Source organism: Macaca nemestrina, chromosome 8 (assembly GCF_043159975.1).
Source record: "Macaca nemestrina isolate mMacNem1 chromosome 8, mMacNem.hap1, whole genome shotgun sequence".
In the NCBI taxonomy this organism is placed as follows: Eukaryota; Metazoa; Chordata; class Mammalia; order Primates; family Cercopithecidae; genus Macaca; species Macaca nemestrina.
The window spans coordinates 94,795,126-94,819,355 of NC_092132.1; the positions used below are offsets into that span (position 1 = coordinate 94,795,126).

The 24,230-nt window shown below is 35.5% G+C and overlaps 1 protein-coding gene across 23 annotated transcripts in view; it reads right to left on the reverse strand.

Moving 5' to 3' along the window:
• Positions 1–24,230, reverse strand: part of LOC105495692 (syntrophin gamma 1) — an 893,014-nt gene that overhangs the window by 121,719 nt on the left and 747,065 nt on the right. The gene's annotated exons all lie outside the window — the stretch shown is intronic.

Here is a 24,230-nt window from a genome sequence, read left to right on the forward strand (position 1 = left end):
CCGTTCAGGACATAGGCATGGGCAAGGACTTCATGTCTAAAACACCAAAAGCAATGGCAACAAAAGCCAAAATTGACAAATGGGATCTAATTAAACTAAAGAGTTTCTGCACAGCAAAAGAAACTACCATCAGAGTGAACAGGCAACCTACAGAATGGGAGAAAATGTTTGCAGTCTACTCATCTGACAAAGGGCTAATATCCAGAACCTACAAAGAACTCAAACAAATTTACAAGAAAAAAACAAACAACCCCATCAAATGTGGGCAAAGGATATGAACAGACATTTCTCAAAAGAAGACATTCATACAGCCAACAGACACATGAAAAAATGCTCATCATCACTGGCCATCAGAGAAATGCAAATCAAAACCACAATGAGATACCATCTCACACAGTTAGAATGGCGATCATTAAAAAGTCAGGAAACAACAGGTGCTGGAGAGGATGTGGAGAAATAGGAACACTTTTACATTGTTGGTGGGATTGTAAACTAGTTCAACCATTATGAAAAACAGTATGGCGATTCCTCAAGGATCTAGAACTAGAAGTACCATATGACCCAGCCATCCCATTACTGGATATATACCCAAAGGATTATAAATCATGCTGCTATAAAGACACATGCACACGTATGTTTATTGCAGCACTATTCACAATAGCAAAGACTTGGAATCAACCCAAATGTCCATCAGTGACAGATTGGATTAAGAAAATGTGGCACATATACACCATGGAATACTATGCAGCCATAAAAAAGGATGAGTTTGTGTCCTTTGTAGGGACATGGATGCAGCTGGAAACCATCATTCTTAGCAAACTATCACAAGAACAGAAAACCAAACACCGCATGTTCTCACTCATAGGTGGGAACTGAGCAATGAGATCACTTGGACTTGGGAAGGGGAGCATCACACACCGGGGCCTATCATAGGGAGGGGTTAGGGGGGAGGGATTGCATTTGGAGTTATACCTGATGTAAATGACGAGTTGATGGGTGCTGACGAGTTGATGAGTACAGCACACCAACATGGCACAAGTATACATATGTAACAAACCTGCACGTTATGCACATGTACCCTAGAACTCAAAGTATAATAATAAAATAAAATAAAATTAAATTAAATTAAAAAGAATGCACACACACACATACAGTCTGATATTGTGTGATGTTGCATGGTAGAATACAATGTATATAATACAGAGACGAGAAGACTTCATCTTTTAACACAATTAGCTAATAGTATTCACATTGAAGTGAAAACACGCTCACCAGAATTGTGTACTATGTAGATAAATCTGACTCTTCCTCCATTCTATAGAGATCATGTGCTGTATGTGTACCTCTAGAGATCATGTGCTGTATGTGTATGTGTGCCCAAAAAGTGTATGAATTCTATGCTAGCTTAAAATAGCTGCATAAATACAAATACTGATCTCTATAGATATGTATTTATTGTTCCTGTTAACAATAGTATTTTCTATTTGAAGAATATCATTTATATTATATTATTATATTATGAAATGTTTTTATGGATATTATTTCATTTTCCTTCCTCCCTTTGAAAAAATTAAGGTTTGAAAAGGCCAAATGACAAACAAGTTCAAATATTGAAAACTCAGAGATTCTGAAATTTACAGGTAAAATACATTTTTAAAAAAATATAACCACCTTCCACAGTTTTTTGTATTATCAGAGTTAGAAAACATATTCAAAGATTAGCAATTTTAGGCTTGGAAATCTATGGGAGCAAAGGGGCTTTTATAAGGTAGATAATGGATGAACTCCTGGACACCATTATTACCCTGGAGGACTGGTAGTTTAAATGGCATAGTTCTTTCTGGCAGTGTCTCTCATTTCACTAGCATTTACCTCATTCAGAAACAAATACATTAACCAATCTCTTGGAGCAAAAGCAAGGTTATTTTCCTATGTTTATCATAAGCAGAGAATACATTGACCACAGCCATGCTTTTGTTCTTCTAACACGCCCCTTTGTTTATAGCATCCTTACTGATTTATTTTTTAAATCTATGTACACACCATGGCTTAATTTCTTTCACTAACTTAATATGTCTTAGATTTAGCTTTCCACTGGGCTGGGAGAAATAAAGCTCTATTTTTTTTTTTTTTTAATTTAAAAAAAGGTGAATTTGAGTAAAGGTAGGTAGCACATATGGGAAAATGCTGTGCAACTTCAAAGGGAAAATAATTTTTTATATGATAATTTCTTAAAATATGGATAGATCATATGTAGAATGTAATGATCATAAAAACCCTTTTTATCACTGTATTTTATTTGCATTCATGAACTTTTTATTTAATATACTTAAATCAGTTTTCATTATTATTTTGATTGACATCAGACAGAATTTTCGCTAAGACATTATTATTGAAACAGACAGAAACTTTACTACCATAAATTAGTATTCCTAGAACCAGAAAAGCAAACAAACAAGAGATACACAAAACAAAATTAATTTCTTATAATATTGTTGAATAGATTACTTTCAAAATTGCTTACTGAGATTAATCCAAACCAAGATTAGTAGTTCTAGGATTCATCTTCCAGCTTTTAACTCTAATATTCTATCTCTTAGACTAATTGTATCATAATAAAAAAAGTTCTCAAATTCATGCTTAGAAAACACACAGACAGAGAGCATGTGGTTTTCTAGAGAAATGGCTACCCAGTGAGGGGGAAATACTACTTGTTTATATAAGTGGGGATATCAGAGGATCACAAACACTAGGAATTATGGTTGGTCATTTGGTCCTGCCTCCAAAAAATAATTCAAACAAACCCACAGTTAAATGTCTACTAAGAATGAAATTATAATTCTTAATCTTTAATACTTTGTATGTAGAATTTGTTCTTCAATGTTCCAGTCTCCCTTTTTGAAAACTTTACCCTCACATGGCAGCTTATACTAATTTTTTTCCTAATCTTTCTTCAATTGTTATTAAAAACAGGTGGTCACCACTTTTTCAAAAGTAACCTTTTATGTCCTTGAGGACAATTAAGAAATCTCCTTTCAGCTTTCTCTTTATAAAATCAAATGAAGCAAATGATTGGACCTTCCTCACAGGTGCTATGTTTTAGCTATTTAATTATCTTAGTGTCCCTCCACTGCAACTTATTCCACTTTTCCCAAATCCCTCAAGTAGTAAAAGCCATAAAGTAGCAGAATGGACTCATATGGATCTGACCACCATGGGATATAAAGGGAATACTTGTGTCACTTGAAATTGCTCTCCTATTTATGTACCTTAGTATACTATATTAGTATCTTGCCTAGGGAGATGTAAAAAGTGCAGATCATTGTGGGAAATGGTATCTGGCAGCAAAATGTCTCATAAAATGTGTTCAATTAGTCCTGCACATTTTGTCAGATGAAGAGGAAGGTTTTGGCCAAACTATTCAATTAGCACTCATTAATATGGGTGATATCATCTTTGGCCTGGCTTCTGAGTCCTCTTCTAAAGAATGACTCAGGACTAAAGAATGCTCATTCCATCCCAGTCCCATTAGATACTGTCTTCCCCCTATCCCCACCCCATTCACGCCTATAGTTATTTCTTTCTTTTAAAAAAATACAAATAACTTTCAACTGTGGAAATATTTTCAAGCGAAGTTCAAGACTGCATATACTCACTACTATTTCAGAAAGTGTTTTATTTGGGGGGGGCTACAGAAATATCCATAGTAGATATTCAACCAAAAAATGGATTGCATTCCTGCTGTGTGCCAGTTGCTGTTCCAGTGTGGGGACATAGCACTAAGCAAAACAGATGACATCTCTGTCTCCTAGAGCTTTGGTTTTAGTGGGACAAAGACAAACCATAAAGCAAATAAGAAAATGCTTAATCATAATATGTCAGGCAATGATAAAGCCAATTAAATGCAGTAGGGAGTACTAGCCTTGGAGACATTGGCATTTATAAAGCATAATAGGAAAAATGATCTTCAGGAGGTAACATTTGAGAAGAGGCATGAAGTGAAAGGGTAAACTGTTTAAGATATGTGGAAAGGAAGGCAACAAATTCAAAGGACCTAGGGCCGGTGTATGCCTAAACAGGACAGTGGAATTGGTCTGAGTTATTGGGTGGGTAGCAAAGGACTAGAGCAGGCAGGGGAGGCCTCAGGGTCTTGGGGGAGTGTTCTTACAGAGGGCCCTGATAACTTTGTATTTTACTTTGAGGCAAACTGGAAACTGATAGGAGGCAAAGGTCAAAGCAGGAACCAGGTGGGAAATGTGAGACTGACAGTGGAGGGCCGAGGATGACCAGGGTTAGATATAGTGAACTCCAAGTTTCTCTTCAAGGAATCAGTATGTCAGCATGTTCAGCTCTCTTATTCTTTGATTCTCTATTTTAAAGTTTAACCTCCTGGTTCTCTTTGCCCCCTTGCCTCTAGTTTCACAACTTTCCCACCAGCTCTAATCAGTAATTCACATCATTTCCCCTGGTCACCTGCTTTGACCTGAGTCACCCCTGGTCACCTGCTGTGACCTGAATCATCCTGAGTCACCTGTTCTGTATCTGCCCTTCCCACCAAACTACCCACCTTGCCACTCCGGCTTGTACCCCTGCTCTCTTTAAAATAGCCAATAGGAATTAGCTTAGACTGCAGGGTCCAACCCTAGCCAATAGGGGAATGACACAGCAGTAGGGGCTACCTGCATCAGGAATAAGAACTCCTTCCCCTCCATCTCCAGGTGTGCTCTTGCCATTACTCCATCTGCGAGTCACACTCTTCTGTAGAAGTAAAAATTGCCTTTCTGAGAAAATTAAATTTATGTTCGAGTGCTATTTCTTCTTTAGGGCACCAAGGAACAAGCATTTGTTTCTAACACCAGTGTCACAACAGTGGTTCCAGATATGTTTTGCTGATGTGTTAGATATGGGTCATGATAAAAGATTTCAGGAGTGACTCCAAGGTCTTGGGCAAGAGCAACAGAAAAGTTAAAACATCTCTTGACTGAGGTGTGTGTCTGCAGAATCAGAGGACATGTTGTGTTGGTTGTGTTTGAGGTATTCATTAGACATCCATGTGGCATCATTCAGAAGGCACTAAAAACGTTTGTTTGAAATGCAAGGGAGAGCTCTGAATAAATTTAGAATCATTGGCATATAAATGCCTTTTAATGCAAGGCAGTTGGAAATAGGTTGGGAATTCCTAACGAGTGAGTTTTGACAAAGAATTCTTAGCATTGCTGGCTCATTATGAGGCTTTGGGTCCTCCTCTCTCATTGTTTTACAAAATAGTACAACACTCAAAAAATACTTCAAAAATAAATTTCCTCTTACAATCCAAAAATAACATCACTCTCAGTTTTACACATTTCAGTTAAATAGTAAACAGGTTATGTATTATGTATAAGAATTACAAAAAAAATGAATAATTTTAAACTATATAAAATGATGTGATGTGTACATATACCCCAATGAAATATGTTTTTATTGACTTAACATTACTGGAAAAATAGTGATTATGAAAATAATTGAACATGGTATAACTCAGAGCCATTATTTATGTATGTAATAAAACACATCCCTCTCTCCTTTTGTATGTAAGTCTTTTCCATAAATGACATTTTAAAAAACTATATGCTCTATAATGTTCAATGTATTAGTTAATACTTCAACATCAAAAATACATAAGCATGTAACCTGCATAATTCCAATCTTATGTAAATACAAAGCAAATTTGTATTCTGACCAAAATAGGTTATTATTACTGCACTCAAATTTGACAAAATTTTAATGTCTACAATTTATTATATTAGTTCAAAAATTATCAGATCCATTAGTAAATATTTTCTGTGGCATTTAATCTTTTGTTGAGATGGGTATGACTTTTCTTTATTTGAAAGCATTTCTCCTAAAACAGAAGTATAAGGGAGAAGATAAACCAAACAAAATGGAATTTAAGTATTTGTTTAGTTTTATTTACATTGTGTTTCTACATTATTCTAGTGAATAAACACCTGTGCTCCCGGTCATTGGGATGGAGTCCCAATGCAGATGGGAAGTCAGCTTACCCACAGGTCATTTACTGTCTGCAAATATTTAAGCTGGGTTGGAGCTGCGAGCACATACCTGGATCTGGTCTCACCTTTGTTCTCATTCTAGGGTCACAGCCCAATGCTTCCATGTCACCAGGGCCCTAGGATGTTGGCACTTGAGGACCATTGGTCAGATTAGGGGCTAGTAAACAATGGAAAACAATAGAGATAGACTGCTTCTGAAGGGTGTTGGCAGAAATGGTAGGCAGAGCCACTATCATCCTGTAACTGTGCTCTAATCTGTAGCACTTTGCTCTCATATATTTCAATGTGTGCAAGCTTAGAGCCTCTCCAAGTAGAAAAAGAATCTGAAAATGATGCTTACTAAGAGCAACACTTAAAGTCCAATAAGAAAATTAGAAAATTGCATTCTTAGTGTTTTGGTCCCATTCACATAATTTGTATTGATGAACTACAGCTTCATCAGCTATATGCCCCTAAGTCAAGAGGCCGAAGCCCATAAAGAGTGTACTGAACCAAGAGTCCTGACATGATTTGCAGATTCAGTGTGAGAATGCGGAGAAAGGATAATATTATCTGATTCATTCTGTTTGTTTTATTAAGCAAGTTTTTACAGTAAAATTGCTTGTCACATACACTATCCTTTTTGAAGAAGCTATCTGCACTGGATGACTGGCTTCTTTCTCTCACTGACATACAACCTAAGCAGATGATTCAGCAAGTTTTAGGAATTGTACATGATGGAGTCAATTAGTATCCTCAGAAGACTTCTGGTGACTGAGGGCAGTGGAGAAAGAGGAGAACTCTAAGGGTTAACAGGCCAAGGTTATATGTCCATTTCTGCTCTTGATTCCATGCAACAGAAGGCCCAAGGGAGGCCATGTAGGCTCCCCTTACCCAAGTAGAAGCATCTGCATATTACCTACCATTGAGTAGAGGCCTTATTTCTGATCTTGACACACTCTCAATTTCCTTTACATACTGTGTGTAGTTGTAATTGAGTTTATACCATGCCCAGAGAAAAGCAATCTTCAAAAGTTACAAATATAATCAAACGTCAGCTCACCACCAGAGAAATAAATCCATTCTCTTAATGTCAAGCAAGCACTTGCTTAGAGGACTGTTCCTTGATTTCAAGGATGGAAGAACAACTCATTCGAATGCCTATTTGGACAAAGGTAAAATAAATCTAAATCTTCAGAATTGCCACAAAGTTATTCAGAAAAGGTGAAAATGACACTGGATAAAAAATAAGGGAATTGCCATTGTGTGCATGAATGATATCACTTCAAGGGTAGCATCTATTCCACAAGCAATTTAGAGTGAGAAATCACTAATGTATTAAATGCTTACAAAGTGCTCAGTTTAAACAGACTTATTCATAATACTAACCCTATAATGTGGCTATAATGAGAATTCTTGATTTAAAGATGAGGATTCTGGAGATAATTAAGGTAATATACCATTGATGTATTGTTGATATTAATTGGGGCCAAAATTCAAGCTCAGGTAACATGAGGCTAGTTCATTCTATTAACACATCACTATTCTTTCTCTTGACCAACTAATCCAGTAATCCATGTTAATCAGACATACAAAAACTAAGTAATACTTAGTACATAATGAATAACTAAAGTATAAATGCATTTACGGAAACAAAAATAAGATTATTTCCAGAAATAAATGGTAGCCATAAATATAGTCAGAAAACTTGTCTTAGTTTCTATGAAGTCCACAGGCTGTTATCCAGAACAAACAGTTAACAGGTTATACTGTAAAAATACTACATCAAAATTGAATATTATTCCATGTTTTGATTTAAAAAGTATCAAAAATATAGCTATTATTTAAAAACCATTATAACCAATACCTCCAAGACACAATGATAAAACACACATATACACATAGAGTTGTGTATGTATCTGTTTACTTATCTATATCCTTAGATATATCCTTGGAAAAGCAAACATTCCATAGGAGTGCATTATTTCTCTCTCAACTACTCTTCATCACAATGAATTGGAACACTATAAAAATTTTTCTCAATAGTTTTACAAAAAATTATGAACAATGTCAACCAGTTATGGGATATAATCCCAAAGGTAAATTTTGTATGCTTCTAATTTTATTATTTACATAAATGTGAGTTAATAGGAAATATTTCAGATAAAGTTTGGCTGAACATTCCTTCAATCATATATGTGACAAAATTTTAAAGTCCCCAAGCTGGAAGGGCAAAAACAAATAACAATGAAATTGTATACCTTAAGGTTAGTAAATCAAGTACCTATGTTCCTTAAATATTCAAAAACTTGACTTGCTCCAAAGCCATTTCAAACAATATAAATATGTTGACACAATTAATGTAAACGTTACAGCCCTGTAAAATCACGTTTTTCAGAAATAGAACTTGTCTGGATATAGTAAGAACACAGAGCAACTTGGTCCAGAAAAGTTGGGTCCTTATGGATTTCAGCATTTGCTACTGAGCACATCTGTAATCTTCATTTTCTCTACTTTTAATAAAAAGGAATATTGAGCAGTAGAACATATCAATTCCATTATTTAAAATATGCAAAGATAAAGTAACAGGAGATAGAGAGTGTTTGATGTATGTTGCTGAGTTTCTATAAGAAACAATATTAACCATAGATTTTGATGTTATTCTAAGAAAATAATAGCACAAATATCAAGAACACTAGTATTATTATTATTATTCTTTTCTTTTCTCCCTTTTTTGTTAAATTTTAGTTTAAGTTCCGGCATACGTGTGCAGAAAGTACAGGTTTTTTACACAGGTATACATGTGACATGGTGTTTTGCTGCACCTATTGACCAGTTCTCTAAGTTCCCTCCCCTCGTACTCCTCCCCAAATAGGCCCTGGTGTGTGTTGTTCCCCTCCCTGTGTCCATATGTTCTTATTAAGGGCAATATTATTATTGTTAATAAAATAATGCATGATAGCTAAAATATTGTTAATTTCATTAGTGGTTAAATGATGTATTGAAAACTGGCACTGCAAACTATCTATGCCACTGTATCGTCAGAAATATATTCTAAATCAATTTGAAGGCTGTTGGAAAAATGCCAAAATATTCTGTAGTAGATGAAGGCTTCAGAAGCAGATGACACCTGGGCTTCTTCTGACATTAAAATTATATTTTTACTTTTAAAACAATAATACAAGGTTTTGGAAGGTCAAATAGTTTTACAATCATACACTATGTAAATTTGCAAGGCAGAACATTTCTGTAAACAGAGATCCAAGCATATTTAGTCTAGAAAGGTTACTGAAAAACCTGAAATAGACCTGAAGGAATTTAAGCTAAATAGAGCATTAAAAATAATTATCATCCTAAGGGATGAATCCTTGAGATTGGCACCAAATTATTTGTGCAACAAAACCCACTTTCTAGCTTTTTCCTTACATTAAGGATATATTATACTATGGGTTTCCATATAAAATTTTACTAACCAGATATTATTATGGAAGATAAGTCATTATTAAGTTTAATATTTTTAAGCATTCAATTTATTCATAATTCACAAAGATTTGTTTGCCTATGATAGGTAGATTTTCCTAATATAGTTATATTCTCACATTTTTATTAAAATTACTGCAGTAAATTAAAATGTTAGGATTTAAAACAGCAATGCTTTTCTACTGCTTATTTTCAGTATAATATTTAGATTATCTTCTGACTCAGCTTAAAGGAGAACAGATTTCTGCAACATGGAAATCTGTAATCATTCATAAACATATTGCTCTTAGACTCACTTTGATGAGGAAATAATACCCCAAAAATAGATTTTGAGAGAGACAAAGATAAGATGTTGGTTTATTTTATGTAAGTGTGAATTTTTTTCACTTCAAATATTGGAAAACAGAATTAGATAGCTTCTTTGTACATATTAAATTCTTAATGAGATAAAGTGACTGAATCTTTCTATTACCAAGTCACATTACTGATAAATACTTGTTTGACTTAAATAAGAACCTTGCGTTGTTTTAGAAATGTCTTAAAAAAATGGTGAGAATATAACTTTTTTAGCAAAAGGAATAAACAAACATTTTGAGAATTATAAGATAAATTACAGAATAATATAATATTATTTAAAAGTATTTTGACAAAATCATGCTTTATTCACACCTGCCATAAAAAATGGAGTGCAAATGACATTATTTAAAACATAATAATGTGAGAAAGACAATAAATATGTTCCACTAGATATGAATAAACTAAAAGAATCAGAAACCTACATTGAGCTAAAGGAGTGTGTTTTAACACAATGCAAAGAAGCTAAGAACTTTGATAAAAGGTTAGAGGAACTGTTAACTAGAGTAACCAGTTTAGATAGGAACATACACACAAATGAACTGATGGTGCTGAATAACACAGTACGAGAACTTCGTGAAACATACAGAAGGATCAATAGCCAAAAAACCAAGTGGAAGAAAGGATATCAGAGTTTGAAGACCACCTTGCTGAAATAAGACATACAGAAAAAAAAAAACAGAGAAAAATGAATGAAAATGAATGAACAAATCCTCCGAGAAATATGGTACTTCGTAAAAAGTCCAAATCTGGAGTACCAGAAGGAGACAGGGAGAATGGAAATAAATGGGAAAACACACTTCAGGATAATATCCAGGAGAACTTCCCCAACCCAGCAAGACAGGCCACCATGAATATTCAGGAAATACAGAGAACACCACTAAGATACTCCATGAGAAGATCTATCCCAAGACACATACTCATCAGATTTTCCAAGGTTGAAATGAAGGAAAAACTGCTAAGGACAGCCAGAGAGAAAGGCCAGCTCACTTACAAAGGGAAGCGTATCAGAATAACAGTGGACCTCTCAGAAGAAACTCTACAATCCAGAAGAGATTGGGAGCCAATATTCAACATTCTTACATATCCAGCCAAACTGAGCTTCATAAACAAAGGAGAAATAAAATCCTTTCTGGACAAGCAAATACTGAGAGATTTCATTACCACCAGACCTGCCTTACAAGAGCTCCCAAAAGAAGCACAAAATATGGAAAGGAAAAACAGGTACCAGCCACTGCAAAAACACACCAAAATATAAACTATGAAGAAACTGCATCAACTAATGGGCAAAATAACCAGATAACATCATGATGACAGGATCAAATTCATACACAATAATACTAACCTTAAAGGTAAATGGGCAAAATGACCCAATTAAAAGACACAGATTGTCAAACTGGATTAAAGAGTCAAGACCCATCAGTGTGCTATATTCAGGAGAACCATGAATACAGAATATGCAAAGACACACATAGACTCAGAACAAAGGGATGGAAGAAAAATTACCAAGGAAAAATTTACCAAGGAAAGCAAAAAAAAAAAGTAGGGGTAGCAATCCTAGTCTCTGACTAAACAGACTTTAAACCAACAAAGATTAAAAAAGACAAAGAAGAGCATTACATAATGATAAAGGGATCAATGCAACAAGAAGAGCTAACTATCTTAAATAAACATGCACCCAATACAGGAGCACCCAGATTCATAAAACAAGTTCCTAGAGAACCACAAAGAGACTTAACTGCCACACAATAATAGGAGACTTTAACACTCAGCTGTCAATATTAGACAGATGAATGAGACAGAAAATTAACAAGGATATTCAGGGCTTGAACTCAGCTCTGGATCAAGTGGACCTAATAGACATCTACAGAACTCTCCACCTCAAATCAGCAGAATCAGCAGAAAATACATTATTCTCAATGCCACTTGGCATTTATTATAAAATCAGCCACATAAGTGGAAGCAAGACACTCATCAGAAAATGCAAGAGACTGAAATCATAACAAACAGTCTCTTAGATCATACTGCAATAAAATTAGAACTCAGGATTAAGAAACTCTCTCAAAAACACACAATTACATGGAAATTGAACAACCTGATCCTTAATGACTCCTGGTTAAATAATGAAATTAGAGCAGAAATCAAGAAGCTCTTCAAAACAGATGAGAACAAAGATGTAATGTACAAGAATCTCTGGGACATAGCTAAAGCGGTGTTAAGAGGGAAACTTATAGCACTAAATGCCCACATCAGAAAACTAGAAATATCTCAAATCTACACCCTAACATTACAATTAAATGAGCTAGAGAGGCAAGAGCAAAGTAATTCAATAGTTAGTAGAAGACAAGAAATAACTCGGGTCAGAGCAGAACTGAAGGAGATAGAGACACAAAAGCCCTCCAAAAATAAATAAATCCAGGAGCTATTTTTTTGAAAAAATTAACAAAATAGACTGCCAGCTAAACTAAGAAGAAAAGAGAATAGAATAAAATAAACACAAAAAATGTTTAAAGGGGATATCACTACTGACCGCACAGAAATACAAACTACCATCACAGAATATTATAAATACCTCTACACAAATAAATTACAAAATCTAGAAAAATAAATAAATTCCTGGACACATGCACCCTCCCAAGACTAAATCAGGAGAAGTCTAATTCCTGAATAGACCAATAACAAGTTACTAAATTGAGGCAGTAATTAATAGCCTACCAACCAAAAAACCCCAGGACCAGACAGATTCACAGCTGAATTCTACCAGAGGTACAAAAAGGAGCCGGTACCATTCCTTCTGAAACTATTCCAAACAATCCAAAAGGAGGGACTCCTCTTTAACTCATCTTATGAAGCCAGCATCATCCTGATACCAAAACTGGAAAGAGACACAATAAAAAAAGAAAACTTCAGGCTAATAACCCTGATGAATATTGATGCAAAATCCTCAATAAAATACTGGCAAACTGAATCCAGCAGCACATCAAAAAACTTGCCCACCATGATCAAGTCTGCTTCATCCCTGGGATGCAAACCTGGTTCAACATACACAAATCAATAAATGTGCTCATCACATTGACAGAACCAATGACAGAAAACACATGATTATCTCAGTGGATGAAGAGAAGGCCTTTGATAAAATTTAACATCAGTTCATGTTAAAAACTCTGAATAAACTAGGTATTGATGGAACATATCTTAAAATAATCAGACCTATTTGTGACAAACCCACAGAGGATATCATATTGAATGGGCAATAGTTGGAAGCATCCCCTTTGAATACCAGTATAAGACAAGGATGCCCTCTCTCACCACTCCTATTCAACATAGTATTGGAAGTTCTGGCCAGGACAATCAGGCAAGAGAAAGAAATAAAGGGTATTCGAATAGGAACAGAGGAAGGCAAATTGTCTCTTTTTGCAGATGACATAATTCTATATTTAGAAAATCCAATCATCTCAGCAAAAAAATTCCTTAAACTCATAAGCAACTTCAGCAAAGTCTCAAGATACAAAATCAATTTGCAAAAATCACAAGCGTCCCTTTACACCAACAATAGACAAGCAGAGAGCCAAATTATGAAAGAACTCCCGTTCACAATGGCTACAAAGAGAATAAAATACCTAGAAATACAGCTAACAAGGGATGTGAAGGACCTCTTCAAGGAGAACTACAAATCACTGCTAGAGGAAATAAGAGAGGACACAAACAAATGGAAAAATATTCCATCCTCATGGATAAGAAGAATCAATATTGTGAAAATGGCCACACTGCCCAAATTAATTTACAGATTAAATGCTATTCCCATCCAAGTACCATTGACATTCTTCACAGAATTAGGAAAAACTACTTCAAATTCCATGTGGAATCAAAGAAGACCCCGTATAGCCAAGACAATCCTAAGCAAAAACAATGAAACTGGAAGCATCACACTGCCTGACTTCAAACTATACTACAAGCCTACAGTAACCTAAACAGCATGATACTGGTACCAAAACAGGCATATAGACCAATGGAACAGAACAGAGACTTCAGAAATAATACTGCACATCTATAACTATCTGATCTTCAACAAAACTGACAAAAACAAGCAATGGGAAAAGGATTTCCTATTTAACAAATGATGCTGGGAAAACTGGTGAGCTATTTGCAGAAAAGTGAAACTGGACCCCTTCCTTACACCTTAAACAAAAATTAACTCAATATAGATTAAACACTTAAATGTAAAACCTAAAACCATAAAAACCCTAGAAGAAAACCTAGGCAATACCATTCAGGACATAGGCATGAGCAAAGAATTCATCTCAAAAATGCAAAAAGCAATTGCAACAAAAGCCAAGATTGACAAATGGGATCTAATTAAACTAAAGAACTTCTGCACAGCAAAAGAAATTATCCTCAGAGTGAACAGGCAACATACAGAATGGGAGAAATTTTTTGCAACCTACCCATCTGACAAGGGTCTAATATCCAGAATTTACAAGGAACTTAAACAAATCTACAAGAAAAAAAAAAAAAAAAAAACAACCCCATCAAAAAGTGGGCAGGAGATATGAACAGGTACTTCTCAAAAGAAGACATTTATGTGGCCAACAACAAACATATGAAAAAAAAAATGCTCAAGATCACTGATCATTAGAGAAATGCAAATCAAACCACAATGAGATACCATATCATGTCAGTCAGAATGGTGATTATTAAAAAGTTAAGAAACAATAGATGCTGGAGAGACTGTGGAGAAATAGGAATGCTTTTACACTGTTGGTGAGAATGTAAATTGGTTCAACCATTTTGGATCAAAATGAGGCAATTCCTCAAGGATCTAGAACAGAAATACCATTTGACCCAGCAATCTTATTACTGGGTGTATACCCAAAGGGTTATAAATCATTCCATTATAAAGATACATGCACACGTTTGTTTACTGCAGCAATATTTACAATTGCAAAGTCATGGAACCAACCCAAATGCCCATCAATGATAGACTGAATAAAGAAAATGTGGTACATATACACCATGGAATACTACAGAGCCATAAAAAGAAATGAGATAATGTCCTTTGCAGGGACATGGATGAAGCTGGAAGTCATCATCCTCAGCAAACTAACACTGAAACAGAAAACCAAACACAGCATGTTCTCACTCACAAATGGGAGTTGAATTATGAGAACACATGGACACAAGGTGGGGAACAATACACACCAGGGTCTCTTGCAGGATTAGGAGTCAGGGGAGGGACTTTAGAGGACAGGTCAATAGGTGCAGCAAATCACCATGGTACATGTATAACTAGGTAAGAAATCAGCACATTTTGCACACGTATCCCAGAACTTAAAGCAAAATAATAATAACAATAATAATAATAATGTGAGAAAGATAAAGAACATAGGTATCACTAGACAAGAACTAACTAAAAGAATCAGAAACCTCTCCTTGGAAAAGAAAACAAAACAAGAAAAGAGTATGAAACAATAATGTCTTTGGACTTTTAAGAGCAAAAATTGGTCAATGAAACAAATTTTGAAACATGAGATTTAATTAATTAATACTTGACACTTGAAAGATGTCTTGGTAAAAGGGAAATAAGCACTTTATATAACAGATGGGGAATTTATAGGAGTCACTTTCACAAAAGGATATGTGATAAAATATAAATAAACCGAAGAAAATGTTATTATATAACAAAAATAAAAAATAAAATTATGTTTTTAATCAATGATGATTATTACACTTTTAAGACAGGAAGCTGGATTTGAAGTTGCTGGGATTAGCTTTGGGATGGCAGTGACTTCCTTCTGATGTGTTCTCTCTGGCATATTCATAAACAGAACAAGGAACGGCTGCACCTTAGCTCTCACCCAGAGCAGCAACACTAAAACCTAAGTGCACAGCCTATAACGTCTCTTAAAAATCACCACGGAATTAAAGTTCTATTATCAGAGGAAAAACTAAAAACATATTTTCAGAAGCTTGTAGTTTAGGAAAGGACTAAACTTTTTATGCTAATTTAATTCTAAAATGTTACCGTAAAAAAAGAACCATATTAATTTTAAATTACTTAATAAAATGTAAAGCAATCAATAAACTTTTAAAGAAAAATTATTTTAAAAATGAAAATAGATATAAATGTAGTCAGAAAATGCAGAGACACCTCTTTTTACTAAGATGGTACTATGGTTTGAACATGTCTCCAAAATTGTATGTGTTGCAAACTTAACCAAATTTATATATTTAAAAGAGGTAGGGACTTGGGGAAGGCAATTAGAATTAGATAAGGTCATCAGGATGGGGCTCTGTGATGGGTTTAGTAACTTTATAAAGAGAAGAAAAAGACCTGAGCTACTATGCTTGCTCTCTCTCCTTGTGATGCTTCCCTCTATGTTATGACACAACTGGTAGACTGTCACCACATGGAGATATCATGCTCTTGGACTTCCCAGCCTCCAGACCCAAGAGCTAATAGTTAAAACTCTATTCCTTATAAACTACTCAGACTGTGGTATTCAGTTGTAGCAACAGAAAACAGATAAAGACAAATGGCCGCCCTAAAATGTAACTTTTTAAAAAAGTGGTTACTTTGGTGTTCTTACAAGAGTTTCTACTAATACCTGCCATTGACATAAAATTCTACTGTAAAATGATTCTTCACATAAATTATAGTCTGCTGGAAATATTTTTAACTCTCCCAAACTTTTAGCATTTGCCTAATAATGATATCAATATACTCTTATATCATGTCTTATCTTCTGTTATATCTTAATTTATGTATATAATATACATTTCTGTATTTTTATATTTTGATTTATTTTGCTTTTATTTTAAACCATATTATAAGAAACATAGTCTAATTTGGGCCATCTCTTTTCTATTAAAAATGTAAGCAGTTGTGATAAAAGAAATAATAATATTAGATTTAACTTTTCAATGACAAATATAGTAAATACAGGGCATGGGAAAATATATATTTGATATCAAAATATAAGAATTATAAATTCACACAGTATTTATTGAAGATGTAATTATTGCATTATTTTAATTTTTAAAGTTATTTTTTCTATTTATGTGTTTATTTATTCTACTTATTTTGGGTATTATTTCTTCTTATCTATTCTTAATTTGAGCACAATTTTAGCGCTGTCTTAGAACATTGTACAAGCCTGGTAGCCTTTAGGGATTTCTATACTAATCTACTGCATTGTCTCTATATGAGGCAGGTTCGCTTTTCCTTGTTTGCTTGTTTTGCATTGCTGTTTATATAGAAACTCCTGACATGGAATAATTTTTAATACAATCAGATTTAAAGAACATTTGCAAGTGAATTACAAATATTTTCTGAACTATTTGTTAACTACCAATGTGATACCTCATTACCTCCCACTCTCATACTTTAGTGTGTGTGTACCTTCTGCAAACAAGAACATTAGAGCATTCACCTACTGAAACACAATGCAACCATCAAAGCACGGACTCTGATGTGGTCTAGTCCTTGGGCTTCATTAATGACTCACCAGTTCAGAACCCTCTGCTGCATGTGGTTGTTCTATGATATTACTTGCCTTCAGTGGGAAGAAAATGCCTTAATCTTTTCCTAACTTTAATGACTTAGACACTATTGAAGAAAATACGACATTTATTTTATATAAAACGTGTCTCACTTGGGTTTGTTGGAGATTTTCTCAGGACTAGAATAGGTTAAATCACATTAGATTTGGTTAGATTACATTGGTGTCTCCTTTATATTGCATTAGATAGATGTTTCCTCCTAGTTAGATTTCATTTATACCCAGCTCTAGTGGGAATGTCATGAACCTGCTATTTTGCTAATTATGATAGTCTATCACCCTATCAGACATGCATAATTTTTGATGTGTTGCATTAATGAAGGGTTCACTTTCATCAATTTGTTAAGGCAATGCTGTCACGTTTGTGCCCTGTAAAGTTCTCCTTTCTTCTTTGATAATTACAGTAAGTTCTTTGTGAGGAGGTACTTTGAAACTAAGTATGTTCTTTGTCCCTTGTTAAATTTTTCACTTCTTTATTTTTATGAAGATAGACTTAATGTTTTCCTATTTTATTTGTTGAGTTACAATCCATTGCTAGCATTTATTTTATCCCAGAATTGCTCAGTTTGTCCCGAATTTGCCCAATAGATGCTCTTGAAAGTTGCTTTTATGTCTTTTGATCTATCTCCATCATTCTTTGAACGCCTCCTTATTTCCTAGCACAGTAATATGATTTAGCCTCATCTTTGACTTTCTGTGCCACAACCGAGTCATCAAACATTTCTCTATAGAGTTCTGGCTTTTTGCAATTGAGAATAATATTGAGAAGTGGAGAGCTTTGCTGAGTGTGCTCCTTGCTATTAAGAACTCTCTGACCCCAGATATTTTGGGGACAGAGTAAGGTACAGCTGGACACATATACATGCGCATACATACACAGACACACACACACACACACCACACTGCAAACTGAGACTGCATACCAATATTTCTAATTGTAATCCAATACTACAGAATTTATTCTCGGCTTCTTTCTTTCTGTATTTATGACTCTCATCTCTAACAGTGAGAAATAAGGTTCCCATTTCACCTTCCATATAACATATCTACTTAGTTGATCAATCCCTCTTTCTCCTTCCCCATCTCCCACCTGCATTCACTCTGAGTACCCTCCTCATTCAACCCTACCAGACATGTCTTCTTCTTTTTTCTAAAAATGATTTTAGATGAATATCAGTGTGACTATATTGCTCACTATGTATATTTTATCAAAAATTTAAACTTATTTGTAACATCAGGCTGAAAAACAGTATCATGAAAACTAAAAAATAATCTTTATCATCCAAAGACTTGTTCTTGCTAAATCTAATGCTAGCTCTGAAACAGGCAGGTGTTGAATACCTACAAACAAAACGATGGTCCACTTTTTATGGGTTTCCTGGCCAAATGATAGAGAGTGCATCTTTATACGAATGATACACTGCTCATCTATTATGAATGAAGAGAGACATTCCTTTCACTCCTCTTCTATGTTTCCCATGTATGATCTGTTAGCATAACAACTACTACACTTGGGCTTCAAGTCATGCAGTTAGGTCCTAGCTTCCCCTCACTAGGAAGAACCTTATCATTGCTACTGTACTTCTGAATTCAGCTGTAAGATGATACCTAAGTTCCATTGGGAGCTGTCCCTGGGCTAGGGACCTTGGGTGTCCTCTAGAAGGCAGGTGACCTTGGTGCCCAGAGAGATGAAGGTAAGATGCAGGGGGGGTCTACTTCTTTTTTCCATAGACACTGGTTTACAATATCCTTTTTATTCAAACAGGCGATCAAAGAATACGCAGCCTCCAAAAATATAGAAGAAAAAGTACTCAATAGGTGTCTTAGTGAATTTATTACAAATATAGAGTATTTTTCATAGATTTTCAATGTTTGTGGTATCTGCCAACTTTATTCTGCATCACGAACTTTTCTCATTCTTGATATATATTCACTTTCATGCCTAATTTTATATTCCTAGTTTTGCATTTTCTTAATTTCTAAAGTACCAAAGTTGAATAAATGACAGTTTCCCTAACAGCTCAACACACCCCTGTTGGCAGGCACCAGAGGTCTCTAATGCTAAAATGTACTCCATGCTATAACTTAGTATCATCTCAGCTAATTGCCATGAGTTCCTAAAAAAATAGCCAAACTCTAGGTTTTGCTTTTGTTTTTCTCTTTTCTCTAATTTCCATGTTTCTTTACATTCTCTCCAATTGTTGATTCTATATTTTGGACATGTAACATGGACATTTCTATTAGGTATGTCAGCAGGCAGAAATATAAACTGTTGAATACTTAGAGTTCAGGAATAAGCTCTGGGCAGAACATATGCATTTGGAGTCATCAGGATAGAATTGCTGTTTATGTCGAGTGGATAAGATCTATGACCCAATGGGAGGCTTAGTATTAGATAAGAGCAAGGATAGTTATCTGTCAGGATAGGGCTGCCAGGAGGCATTTGCAATGCTGAGAGAGTTTTCATGTACGAATTAGGATCATTACCTAAAAGTGAGAATGGAAAGTATATATTAATTTCAAAAAAGAATGAAGAAGGTTTAATATAAGTTCCAGTAGATTAGGCAAGATAATAGGCTAAGAAAATATGACCTAACAAAAGGAAGAATTAAAGGCTTTCTTGAGATTTTAGTCTGTAATTGAAAATGCGTGTTGTCTTTTTTTCCAGCCATGCCCTGCTACAGTGCCGTGTTAGGGAGCTACAGCTCAGGCTAGAGTCAGAGCAAAACGAGTCAAACCAGAGTTGTGCAAGAGGGCTGTTCTATGCAGGTAAGTGGCTACTGTGAGGGCACCGGCACTATCTGTTCAGGCCCGACTCCTCTGCCTCACTCTTCCTAGCCCGCTGTCCACGCCCTTGTTGACCAGAAGATGCCCCAGGAGCACTCCCCTCCAACCCCTTCAACTCCATCTCACGTTGCATTTGAGGAGGATTTTTAAATGGGCAAGCTCAGTCCCTCCCCATGCTTGACATGTTTTAGTGGCTGTCCTTTGTTCCTCAGATAAAGTTCATGTGCTTTATTAAGGCCTTTTCCTATGATCTGTTCCATGCAAACACTAACAGCAACCTCATACCCAACTTGTTTGCATTGCTGAAAGGACACACACTTCTTTGTAGCTCTGGGCAAGTTTACACATTATTCCTTGTGCCAGGTTGCTCTTCCCTTCCTACTGGCTGAACTCCAACCCCTCCCATGACACATGTTCCTCTGTGGAGCCCTTTCACAGTCACTTAGGTTTCCATTCATTAAAGTTCTCCTCCAAAATGCCCTTCCTAAACTCCTTCATCAGCTGGAATTTTTGTGAGTTCAACTCTCTTGTACTGTTGTATTGATCCTTAATACCTAGTGGAGTGCTTGGCACATAGAAGGTACTCGAAGTAACTATAATATGAATTAACAGACAAAAATGCATTCACAAATCAGTTAACCAATTGCTAATCTTCACAGCACCCTCTGCATCAATAGCTGCATTTCACAGATGAAGAACTGAAGTTCGTAGTGCCCAATACACTCATAAAGGGTAATGTTTTAGTAATAGAAGTGGCATTTGTTGCCAAATTCCTCTTTTTCTGAAATCTTTGCTCTCTCATCAGTACCAGGCCGGCTCTCTGGCTCCCATTTTTTTCCCCAAAATTATCAATATTTACACTGAGAGACAGAGACAGTGTAGTATCATGTGCAAGAGCACAGAATTTTGAGACACTGCAAGATTCATATCTTTATCTCTAATATTTACTAGCTATGTGGCCTTAGGCTATTTACTTCTACTGGTTTATGCCTCAGTTTCTAAATCTCTAAAATGGGAATAACAATAACTGACAGATAGTGGTGCTGTAAATATAAACTGAATTCATATACTAAGCACTTAGGACAATACCTGGCATATACATATAAGCTGTATATACCAGATCAACCTTATTGTTTCATTTTTGTTATTACTGGCGTAGCTTCATTATTAACACATCAGAAGGGACAGGATTTTCCTGATTAATGGTCACAGGCCAGTTCTTCTGTGATCCAGATATTCAAATCTGACTTTTAATTAGCCTCATCTGAGGGATCCCTTTCTGGAGGCAGAGTCTACAACTTGCACAGATTGCATCAGAACTGGTACCTCATGGCAGGAGAGGGCTGGGCTGTAGAAGACGCCCCTTCTGATTTGCTCACCAGCCCCACCTATCTGACTGGCTTCCTTATCAAGCAAATTATTTTCCAACCAGTGATCCTGAAACAGGAGAAGGGCAGAATGCAATCTGCATGCAGGAAAATAATCCATTGAGCATTGAATCTAGTAGCCACTCCTCTGTTCTTATGCTACATGAAATTTTCCTTTGGGAAAAGGGATGCTTAAAGGATGGTTTTATATGTCTAATGTCAAGCCACAAAGCATAAAGCACCAGCATTGTACTTACTAATGGGAGGGGACTTCCTTAATCACAAACAACAACTGAAGGTAGATTTACATTGTATTTGATGTCTGAGAATACTTATCTCCTGGCCTCGCTAACCTATGTAAACATTTTCCCAAGTAGAACATCACACACCGGGGCCTGTTGGGGGGTTGGGGGCAAGGGGAGAGAGAGCATTAGGACAAATATCTAATACATGCAGGGCCTAAAACCCAGATGATGGGTGGATAGGTGCAGCAAACCACCATGGTACATGTATACCTATGTAAAAAACCTGTACGTTGTGCACCTATATCCCAGAACTTAAAATATTTTTAAAAATTCAAGTAAACTAAGTCTTAGAGAAAATTTTATATAGAAAGTTAAAATGAGAAGTAGTCTTTGATTTTAATTTGGTCAGAATATAAATACACAGGCACTCTCCTAGACACTTCTGATGGCAACATAAGTTAGGGTGACTTTTGTAGGAGACAATTTGGACATATGGATTTAATATCTTGAATATGTTAAAATATTTTTCCACACGGGATTCCCAAACTCAGAATTTAGAATAAAGGAAATAAGACTTTGCATACAAGTCTCTGAGCAAACATCAGTCCTTCCTACATATTATTATTTTGCCTCATTTATTTACTTACTATTTTTGTCTTCTTTACTGATTTACTTAACATCATACCACATAATAAAATGCAAGTGCAATGAAAGCAGTAGCTTTTTCTGCATTTTTCTCAGCCACATAACAAGTACTGAGGTTACCTGGTACACAGCAAACATTTAATTTCCTATTAAATCATTCAGATAATGATTGTTGTGATATGCCTGGTAGCAAGAAACAAGTGGGGGCAAAAAACTAAATGTAAAATTTTAAAGTGGACTCAGTGAGTATGGGCAAATGATGGAATAGATAAAATCTATCAAAAAGTTATCGGTGTTTTTGAGGAACATCAACTGCCATAGAAAAAAAATCTCAAGACATATTTTTATACAAAAAAAAAAAAACAGATCACGAATTGCATAATCTTAACGTTGTCAAAAATTATAACAAAGAGATATAAAATATTGAGTGTTTGTATATGTTGATAGAGCTAAACATAATGTTTATTGTTTCCTTTAAAATTATCCTTTTAAACTATTATAATAAACTGCATTATGTTCTAATGTTTAAATGGCTATTTTTAAAGAGAGGATTTTAAAGATCATGTAGCTACTTGGAGAGTGGTTAGAAAATAATTTAAGTCTAAGTAAGAATATATAAATATGTGTTGCATTATTACTATGATAAAAGTTATATTAGTGTACAGATAGAGAATAGACAAAGTTGATTTGTTGAGGCAGTTTTCTTTTTCCTTCCTTCCTTCCTTCCTTCCTTCCTTCCTTCCTTCCTTCCTCCCTCCCTCCCTCCCTCCCTTCCTTTCCTTCCTCCCCTCCATGCCTTCCCTGCCCCTCCTCCCCTTTTCTCTTTCTTTCTTTCTTTCTTTCTTTCTTTCTTTCTTTCTTTCTTTCTTTCTTTCTTTCTTTCTTTCTTTCTTTCTTTTCTTTCTTTCTTTCTCTTTCTTTCTTTCTTTCTTTCTTTCTTTCTTTCTTTCTTTCTTTCTTTCTTTCTTTCTTTCTTTTCTCTCTCTCTCTCTCTTTCTTTCTCTCTCTCTCTTTCTTTCTTTCTCTCTCCTTCCTTCCTCCTTTCCTTCCTTTCTTCCTCCCTTCCCTCCTCCCTCCCTCCCTCCCTCCCTCCCTCCCTTCCTTCCTTCCTTCCTTCCTTCCTTCCTTCCTTCCTTCCTTCCTTCCTTCCTTCCTTCCTTCCTTCCTTCCTTTCCTTCTTTTCTTTTCTTTCTTTCCTTCTTTCTTTTCTTATTCTAATTATATGAGTAGCTTTACTAAAAATACACAGTTGGTCGGGTACGCTGGTTCACACCTATAATCCTAACACTTTGGGAGAGCGAGGTGGGTGGATTGCCTGAGCTCAGGAGTTCAAGACCAGCTTGAGCAACACGGTGAAACCCCATCTCTACTAAAATTAAAAAAAAAAAAAAAAAATTAGCTGGGCATGGTGGCATGCGCCTGTAGTCCCAGCCACTCAGGAGGTTGAGGCAGGAGAATTGCTTGAATCCGCGAGCTAGGGGTTGCAGTGAGCCAAGATCACGCCACTGCACTCCAGCCTGGGTGACCGAGCGAGACTCCATATCCCCAAAAAAGCTATCTCATTAGCCATTTGGCAATTGTTTCAGAAAACTGGAGTTGGGTATGATCTCCTTTTCCTCAGATACTAGCACCTGTTTAAGAAACTGTCAGACCATTATTTACTAACAATACACTCAAGTATTTCACGTTGTCCCTCCACCATTACGCCTACAAAAGAACTCAAAGCATGCACACTGATGAGCAATCGATGAACTCTATTCT